This window comes from Denticeps clupeoides, unplaced genomic scaffold (genome assembly GCF_900700375.1).
Source record: "Denticeps clupeoides unplaced genomic scaffold, fDenClu1.1, whole genome shotgun sequence".
NCBI classification, from domain to species: domain Eukaryota; kingdom Metazoa; phylum Chordata; class Actinopteri; order Clupeiformes; family Denticipitidae; genus Denticeps; species Denticeps clupeoides.
The window spans coordinates 42,262-51,787 of record NW_021629906.1 but is presented as its reverse complement, the minus strand read 5'-3'; the positions used below and the strand labels follow the sequence as shown (position 1 = coordinate 51,787).

General features: G+C 39.3%; 3 pseudogenes; all 3 read right to left on the bottom strand.

The window, feature by feature from the left end:
- Window positions 1-7,111: 7,111 nt before the first annotated feature.
- On the bottom strand, window positions 7,112-7,230 carry LOC114776995 (uncharacterized; annotated as a pseudogene).
- Window positions 7,231-7,390: 160 nt separating this feature from the next.
- LOC114776993 (uncharacterized) lies at window positions 7,391-7,509 on the bottom strand (annotated as a pseudogene).
- Window positions 7,510-7,670: 161 nt separating this feature from the next.
- Window positions 7,671-7,789, bottom strand: LOC114776992 (uncharacterized; annotated as a pseudogene).
- Window positions 7,790-9,526: the final 1,737 nt, after the last annotated feature.

Genomic DNA, 9,526 nt, shown 5'->3' with positions numbered 1-9,526 from the left:
TAAGGCAAAAAGTTGGAGTGATAAGCTTTATTTGCAATACAACAAATAAAGTGCACACCTTCTAGAGGCAATGCAATACTGGGTCGATGAATGGAGCGGATGGAGCAGGCCCTATTGCCGACTCCCTGTTCTAAAAATCCGCTTAATATGACATATCAGATATTAAACTGACATCAGGGTGCGTAGCACCTGAAGGCCGAGGCCTGGAAACCCCACCTAATAATCGATTCCTCCAAGCCTGTGAATGATCGTTGTAGAGCACACACAAAAGAACCTGAAGAGAAGTTAAAAAAAAAGAAAAAAGGCGGGAAACATATCAAAGAAAGAAAATACCCCTTAACTTACTTAAAAAAAAGTTAACAAAGTGATGTAAATACTTTCATTTTAAAAGTTTTCAATAGTTAAAGCTTACTGCACCTGTGGCATTCCTACGTAGTCTCCCATCCAAGTACTAACCAGGCCCAGGCCTTCTTAGCTTCTGAGGTCAGACAAGATGGGCAATCTTCAGCTGGCATGTCTGTAAGCAAACTCTGCTTGAAAATCTTGGACTTTAAACAAAGGGCTTTGAAACATTATAAAGTGCAAAAACTCCCGCTTTACTGTCAATTAATGATGGAGAAAAGGCAAAAAAGCTAACAAGCCATGTAAATACTTTTATTTTAAAAGTTTTTCAATAGTTAAAGCTTACAGCACCTGGTATTTCCCAGGTAGTCTCCCATCCAAGTACTAACCAGGCCCAAGCCTTCTTAGCTTCTGAGATAAGACAAGATTGGGCATTCTTCAGCTGGTTTGTCCGTACACAAACTCTGCTTGAAAATCTTGAACTTTAAACCAAAGGGGCTTAAACACATATCAAAGAGTGAAAACTCCCGCTTTAACTGTCAAATTATGATGCAGAAAAGGCAAAAAAGCTAACAAAGCCATGTAAATACTTTCACTTTAAAAGTTTTTCAATAGTTAAAGCTTACAGCATCTGGTATTCCCAGGTAGTCTCCCATCCAAGTACTAACCAGGCCCAAGCCTTCTTAGCTTCTGAGATAAGACAAGATTGGGCATTCTTCAGCTGGTTTGTCCGTACACAAACTCTGCTTGAAAATCTTGAACTTTAAACCAAAGGGGCTTAAACACATATCAAAGAGTGAAAACTCCCGCTTTACTGTCAAATTATGATGGAGAAAAGGCAAAAAGCTAACAAAGCCATGTAAATACTTATATTTTAAAAATTTTTCAATAGTTAAAGCTTACAGCACCTGGTATTCCCAGGTAGTCTCCCATCCAAGTACTAACCAGGCCAGCCTTCTTCTTCTGGAGATCAGACAAGATTGGGCATTCTTCAGCTGTTTGTCCATACACAAACTCTGCTTGAAAATCTTGAACTTTAAACCAAAAGGGCTTTGAAAACATTATAAAGTGCAAAAACTCCCGCTTTACTGTCAAATTATGATGGAGAAAAGGCAAAAGTTGGAGTGGTAAGCTTTTATTTGCAATACAACATAAAGTGCACACCTTCTAGAGGCAATGCAATACTGGGTCGATGAATGGAGCGGATGGAGCAGGCCCTATTGCCGACTCCCTGTTCTAAAAATCCGCTTAATATGACTGTCATATTAAACTGACATCAGGGTGCGTAGCACCTGAAGGCCGAGGGCTGGAAAACCCCACCTAATCGATTCAGCTCCAAGCCTGTGAATGATCGTTGTAGAGCACACACAGACAAAGAAACCTGAAGAGAAGTTAAAAAAAAAAAAAAAAAAAAAAGAAAAAAGGCGGGAAAACATATCAAAGAAGAAAATACCCCTTAACTTACTTTAAAAAAAGTTAACAAAGTGATGTAAATACTTTCATTTTAAAAGTTTTCAATAGTTAAAGCTTACTGCACCTGGCATTCCTACGTAGTCTCCCATCCAAGTACTAACCAGGCCCAGGCCTTCTTAGCTTCTGATCAGACAAGATTGGGCAATCTTCAGCTGGCATGTCTGTAGCAAAGTCTGCTTGAAAATCTTGGACTTTAAACAAAAGGGCTTTGAAAACATTATAAGTGCGAAAACTCCCGCTTTACTGTCAAATTATGATGGAGAAAAGGCAAAAAAGCTAACAAAGCCATGTAAATACTTTTATTTTAAAAGTTTTTCAATAGTTAAAGCTTACAGCACCTGGTATTCCCAGGTAGTCTCCCATCCAAGTACTAACCAGGCCCGAGCCTTCTTAGCTTCTGAGATAAGACAAGATTGGGCATTCTTCAGCTGGTTTGTCCGTACACAAACTCTGCTTGAAAATCTTGAACTTTAAACCAAAGGGGCTTAAACACATATCAAAGAGTGAAAACTCTCGCTTTACTGTCAATTATGATGGAGAAAAGGCAAAAAAGCTAACAAAGCCATGTAAATACTTTTATTTTAAAATTTTTTCAATAGTTAAAGCTTACAGCACCTGGTATTCCCAGTAGTCTCCATCCAAGTACTAACCAGGGCCCAAGCCTTCTTAGCTTCTGAGATCAGACAACATTGGGCATTCTTCAGCTGGTTTGTCTGTACACAAACTCTGCTTGAAAATCTTGAACTTTAAACCAAAGGGCTTTGATAACATTATAATGTGCGAAAACTCCCGCTTTACTGTCAAAATATGATGGAGAAAAGGCAAAAAAGCTAACAAAGCCATGTAATACTTTCATTTTAAAAGTTTTTCAATAGTTAAAGCTTACAGCACCTGGTATTCCCAGGTAGTCTCCCATTCAAGTACTACCAGGCCAGGCCCAAGCCTTCTTAGCTTCTGAGATCAGACAAGATTGGGCATTCTTCAGCTGGTTTGTCCGTACACAAACTCTGCTTGAAAATCTGAACTTTAAACCAAAGGGGCTTGAACACATATCAAAGAGTGAAAACTCCCGCTTTACTGTCAAATTATGATGCAGAAAGGCAAAAAAAGCTAACAAAGCCATGTAAATACTTTCATTTTAAAAGTTTTTCAATAGTTAAAGCTTACAGCACCTGGTATTCCGAGGTAGTCTCCCATCCAAGTACTAACCAGGCCCAAGCCTTCTTAGCTTCTGAGATCAGACAAGATTGGGCATTCTTCAGCTGGTTTGTCCATACACAAACTCTGCTTGAAAATCTTGAACTTTAAACCAAAAGGGCTGAACACATATCAAAGAGTTAAAACTCCCCTTTACTGTCAAATTATGATGGAGAAAGGCAAAAGTTGGAGTGGTAAGCTTTTATTTGCAATACAACAAATAAAGTGCACACCTTCTAGAGGCAATGCAATACTGGGTCGATGAATAAAGCGGATGGAGCAGGCCCTATTGCCGACTCCCTGTTCTAAAAATCCGCTTAATATGACATATCAGATATTAAACTGACATCAGGGTGCGTAGCACCTGAAGGCCGAGGGCTGGAAAACCCCACCTAATCGATTCAGCTCCAAGCCTGTGAATGATCGTTGTAGAGCACACACAGACAAAGAAACCTGAAGAGAAGTTAAAAAAAAAAAAAAAAGAAAAAAGGCGGGAAAACATATTAAAGAAAGAAAATACCCCATTAACTTACTTTAAAAAAAAGTTAACAAAGTGATGTAAATACTTTCATTTTAAAAGTTTTCAATAGTTAAAGCTTACTGCACCTGGCATTCCTACGTAGTCTCCCATCCAAGTACTAACCAGGCCCGGCCTTCTTAGCTTCTGAGATCAGACAAGATTGGGCAATCTTCAGCTGGCATGTCTGTAAGCAAACTCTGCTTGAAAATCTTGGACTTTAAACAAAGGGCTTTGAAAACATTATAAAGTGCAAAAACTCCGCTCCTGCTTTACTGTCAAATTAATGGAGAAAAGGCAAAAAAGCTAACAAAGCCATGTAAATACTTTTATTTTAAAAGTTTTTTCAATAGTTAAAGCTTACAGCACCTGGTATTCCCAGGTAGTCTCCCATCCAAGTACTAACCAGGCCAAGCCTTCTTAGCTTCTGAGATAAGACAAGATTGGGCATTCTTCAGCTGGTTTGTCCGTACACAAACTCTGCTTGAAAATCTGAACTTTAAACCAAAGGGGCTTAAACACATATCAAAGAGTGAAAACTCCCGCTTTACTGTCAATTATGATGGAGAAAAGGCAAAAAAGCTAACAAAGCCATGTAAATACTTTTATTTTAAAAGTTTTTCAATAGTTAAGCTTACAGCACCTGGTATTCCCAGGTAGTCTCCCATCCAAGTACTAACCAGGCCCAAGCCTTCTTAGCTTCTGAGATCAGACAACATTGGGCATTCTTCAGCTCGTTTGTCTGTACACAAACTCTGCTTGATATCTTGAACTTTAAACCAAAAGGGCTTTGATAACATTATAATGTGCGAAAACTCTCGCTTTACTGTCAAAATATGATGGAGAAAAGGCAAAAAAAGCTAACAAAGCCATGTAAATACTTTCATTTTAAAAGTTTTTCAATAGTTAAAGCTTACAGCACCTGGTATTCCAGGTAGTCTCCCATCCAAGTATTAACCAGGCCCAAGCCTTCTTAGCTTCTGAGATCAGACAGGATTGGGCATTCTTCAGCTGGTTTGTCCGTACACAAACTCTGCTTGAAAATCTTGAACTTTAAACCAAAGAGGCTTGAACACATATCAAAGAGTGAAAACTCCCGCTTTACTGTCAAATTATGATGCAGAAAAGGCAAAAAAGCTAACAAAGCCATGTAAATACTTTCATTTTAAAAGTTTTTCAATAGTTAAAGCTTACAGCACCTGGTATTCCCAGGTAGTCTCCCATCCAAGTACTAACCAGGCCCAAGCCTTCTTAGCTTCTGAGATCAGACAAGATTGGGCATTCTTCAGCTGGTTTGTCCTACACAAACTCTGCTTGAAAATCTTGAACTTTAAACCAAAAGGGCTTGAACACATATCAAAGAGTTAAAACTCCCGCTTTACTGTCAAATTATGATGGAGAAAAGGCAAAAAGTTGGAGTGGTAAGCTTTTATTTGCAATACAACAAATAAAGTGCACACCTTCTAGAGGCAATGCAATACTGGGTCGATGAATGGAGCGGATGGAGCAGGCCCTATTGCCGACTCCCTGTTCTAAAAATCCGCTTAATATGACATATCAGATATTAAACTGACATCAGGGTGCGTAGCACCTGAAGGCCGAGGGCTGGAAAACCCCACCTAATCGATTCAGCTCCAAGCCTGTGAATGATCGTTGTAGAGCACACACAGACAAAGAAACCTGAAGAGAAGTTAAAAAAAAAAAAAGGCGGGAAAACATATCAAAGAAAGAAAATACCCCTTAACTTACTTTAAAAAAAAGTTAACAAAGTGATGTAATACTTTCATTTTAAAAGTTTTCAATAGTTAAAGCTTACTGCACCTGGCATTCCTACGTAGTCTCCCATCCAAGTACTCACAAACTCTGCTTGAAAATCTTGAACTTTAAACCAAAAGGGCTTTGATAACATTATAATGTGCGAAAACTCCCGCTTACTGTCAAAATATGATGGAGAAAAGGCAAAAAAAGCTAACAAAGCCATGTAAATACTTTCATTTTAAAAGTTTTTCAATAGTTAAAGCTTACAGCACCTGGTATTCCCAGGTAGTCTCCCATTCAAGTACTAACCAGGCCCAAGCCTTCTTAGCTTCTGAGATCAGACACGATTGGACATTCTTCAGCTGGTTTGTCCGTACACAAACTCTGCTTGAAAATCTTGAACTTTAAACCAAAGGGGCTTGAACACATATCAAAGAGTGAAAACTCCCGCTTTACTGTCAAATTATGATGGAGAAAAGGCAAAAAGTTGGAGTGGTAAGCTTTTATTTGCAATACAACAAATAAAGTGCACACCTTCTAGAGGCAATGCAATACTGGGTCGATGAATGGCCGATGGAGCAGGCCCTATTGCCGACTCCCTGTTCTAAAATCCGCTTAATATGACATATCAGATATTAAACTGACATCAGGGTGCGTAGCACCTCAAGGCCGAGGGCTGGAAAACCCCACCTAATCGATTCAGCTCCAAGCCTGTGAATGATCGTTGTAGAGCACACACCAGACAAGAACCTGAAGAGAAGTTAAAAAAAAAAAAAAAAAAAAGAAAAAGAAAAAAGACGGGAACATACTAAAGAAGAAAGTACCCCTTAACTTACTTTAAAAAAGTTAACAAGTGATGTAAATACTTTCATTTGAAAAGTTTTTCAATAGTTAAAGCTTACAGCACCTGGTATTCCCATGTAGTCTCCATCCAAGTACTAACCAAGCCCAAGCCTTCTTAGCTTCTGATCAGACAAGATTGGGTATTCTTCAGCTGGTTCGTACACAAACTCTGCTTGAAAATCTTGAACTTTAAACAAAAGGGCTTTGAAAACATTATAAAGTGCGAAAACTCCCGCTTTACTGTCAAATTATGATGGGGCAAAGGCAAAAAAAAGCTAACAAAGCCATGTAAATACTTTCATTTGAAAAGTTTTTCAATAGTTAAAGCTTACAGCACCTGGTATTCCCAGGTAGTCTCCCATCCAAGTAATAACCAGGCCCAAGCCTTCTTAGCTTCTGAGATCAGACAAGATTGGGCATTCTTCAGCTGGTTTGTCCGTACACAAACTCTGCTTGAAAATCTTGAACTTTAAACCAAAGGGGCTTGAACACATATCAAAGAGTGAAAACTCCCGCTTTACTGTCAAATTATGATGGAGAAAAGGCAAAAAGTTGGAGTGGTAAGCTTTTATTTGCAAAACAACAAATAAAGTGCACACCTTCTAGAGGCAATGCAATACTGGGTCGATGAATGGAGCGGACGGAGCAGGCCCTATTGCCGATTCCCTGTTCTAAAAATCTGCTTAATATGACATATCAGATATTAAATTGACATCAGGGTGCGTAGCACCTGAAGGCCGAGGGCTGGAAAACCCCACCTGATCGATTCAGCTCCACCCCACTCCATAGCCAAGCCTGTGAATGATCGTTGTAGAGCACACACAGACAAAGAAACCTGAAGAGAAGTTTAAAAAAAAAAAAAAAAAAAAAAAAAAAAAGACGGGAAAACATACTAAAGAAAGAAAGTACCCCTTAACTTACTTTAAAAAAGTTAACAAAGTGATGTAAATACTTTCATTTTAAAAGTTTTACATTAGTTAAAGCTTACAGCACCTGGCATTCCCATGTAGTCTCCCATCCAAGTACTAACCAGGCCCAAGCCTTCTTAGCTTCTGAGATCAGACAAGATTGGGCAATCTTCAGCTGGCAAGTCCGTAAGCAAACTCTACTTGAAAATCTTGGACTTTAAACAAAAGGGCTTTGAAAACATTATAAAGTGCGAAAACTCCCGCTTTACTATCAAATTATGATGGAGAAAAGGCAAAAAAAGCTAACAAAGCAATGTAAATACTTTCATTTTAAAAGTTTTTCAATAATTAAAGCTTACAGCACCTGGTATTCCCATGTAGTCTCCCATCCAAGTACTAACCAGGCCCAAGCCTTCTTAGCTTCTCAGATCAGACAAGATTGGGTATTCTTCAGCTGGTTTGTCCGTACACAAACTCTGCTTGAAAATCTTGAACTTTAAACCAAAAGGGCTTTGAAAACATTATAAAGTGCGAAAACTCCCGCTTTACTATCAAATTATGATGGAGAAAAGGCAAAAAAAGCTAACAAAGCAATGTAAATACTTTCATTTTAAAAGTTTTTCAATAATTAAAGCTTACAGCACCTGGTATTCCCATGTAGTCTCCCATCCAAGTACTAACCAGGCCCAAGCCTTCTTAGCTTCTCAGATCAGACAAGATTGGGTATTCTTCAGCTGGTTTGTCCGTACACAAACTCTGCTTGAAAATCTTGAACTTTAAACCAAAGGGGCTTGAACACATATCAAAGAGTGAAAACTCCCGCTTTACTGTCAAATTATGATGGAGAAAAGGCAAAAAAAGCTAACAAAGCCATGTAAATACTTTCATTTTAAAAGTTTTTTAATAGTTAAAGCTTACAGCACCTGGCATTCCCACGTAGTCTCCCATCCAAGTACTAACCAGGCCCAAGCCTTCTTAGCTTCTGAGATCAGACAAGATTGGGCATTCTTCAGCTGGTTTTTCCGTACACAAACTCTGCTTGAAAATCTTGAACTTTAAACCAAAGGGGCTTGAACACATATCAAAGAGTGAAAACTCCTGATTTACTGTCAATTTATGATGGAGAAAAGGCAAAAAGTTGGAGTGGTAAGCTTTTATTTGCAAAAAGTACAATTCAAGCCTTTGCCAGGCAACAACAAAGCACAGTGTAGACAACCTTGAACAGGGCATCTGTCTGGTGTATTTCCCTTCTTCTCTTTTATCTGGTGGTCTCTTCACTGGAGTCTGCCAGTAGTCTGGGGGCTTGATTCAGTATCTCAGAGAAAACAGAAGCAGCGGCAGACGGTGGCATTGTATGACTGGTACTGAAATATGTGGTATATTAGTATATTGGTGCTACAGTGGCCCGGTACCCTAACTAGGACAGCCTAACTAGGGTGAACTGAACACTGTCTGTGCTTAACAGGGTGACTTTAGTGGACCTAATAATTGACACAGTATCTGGGCCTTTAACAGTAGGCCAGAGAAAACAGATGTCTTTTCAGTTTACATTTAAACACTGAGACTGTGTCTGAGTACCGGACACTGACAGGCAAGTCATTCCACAACTGCAGAGCTCTATATGAGAAGGATCTGCTCCCAGCTATGACCTTCTGCACTTTGGGTACCAGTAGTGACCCCGCACCTGTTGATCGAAGGGGGCGTGGCAGCTCGTAAACAACTAAAAGTTCACTCAGGTACTGTGGGGTGAGACCATTTAGAGCTTTATAGGTCAAAAGTAGGATTTTGTAGTCAATCCTAAATTTGATGGGTAACCAGTGCAGTGATTGTAAGACTGGGGTGATGTGGTCAAATTTCCTGGTTCTAGTTAGAACTCTGGCTGCAGCATTCTGTACTAGCTGGAGTTTACTCATGCATCTACTAGAGCATCCAGACAGTAATGCATTGCAGTAATCTAACCTTGATGTAATAAATGCATGGACCAACTTTTCAGCATCATGCATTGAGATTAGATTTCTTATTTTTGCAATATTTCTAAGGTGAAAGAGTGTTATCCTAGTGACATTATCTACATATGAATTGAATGAGAGACCTGCATCAATGATGACACCTAGATTCTTTACTTCAGTACTTGGTGAGATAGAAAGGCTATCCAGAGTTATGATGTAGTCAGTCAGCTTATGTCTGGCTGCTTGAGGCCCAAGTACAAGATCTTCTGTCTTATCAGGGTTTAACAGAAGAAAGTTGGTGAGCATCCACTGTCTAATGTCCTTCAGACAATTCTCTATTTTGTTCAGCTGCTGCCTCTTGTCTGGCATTGCTGACAGATACAGCTGTGTGTCGTCAGCGTAGCAATGAAAGCTAATACCATGTTTGCGGATGACGTACGCAACATGAATAGGGAAAAAAGTCTGACCTAGGACAGAACCTTGTGGAACACCAAACTCTACTTTACTATGTGAAGACGAAATACCATTGATGTCCACAA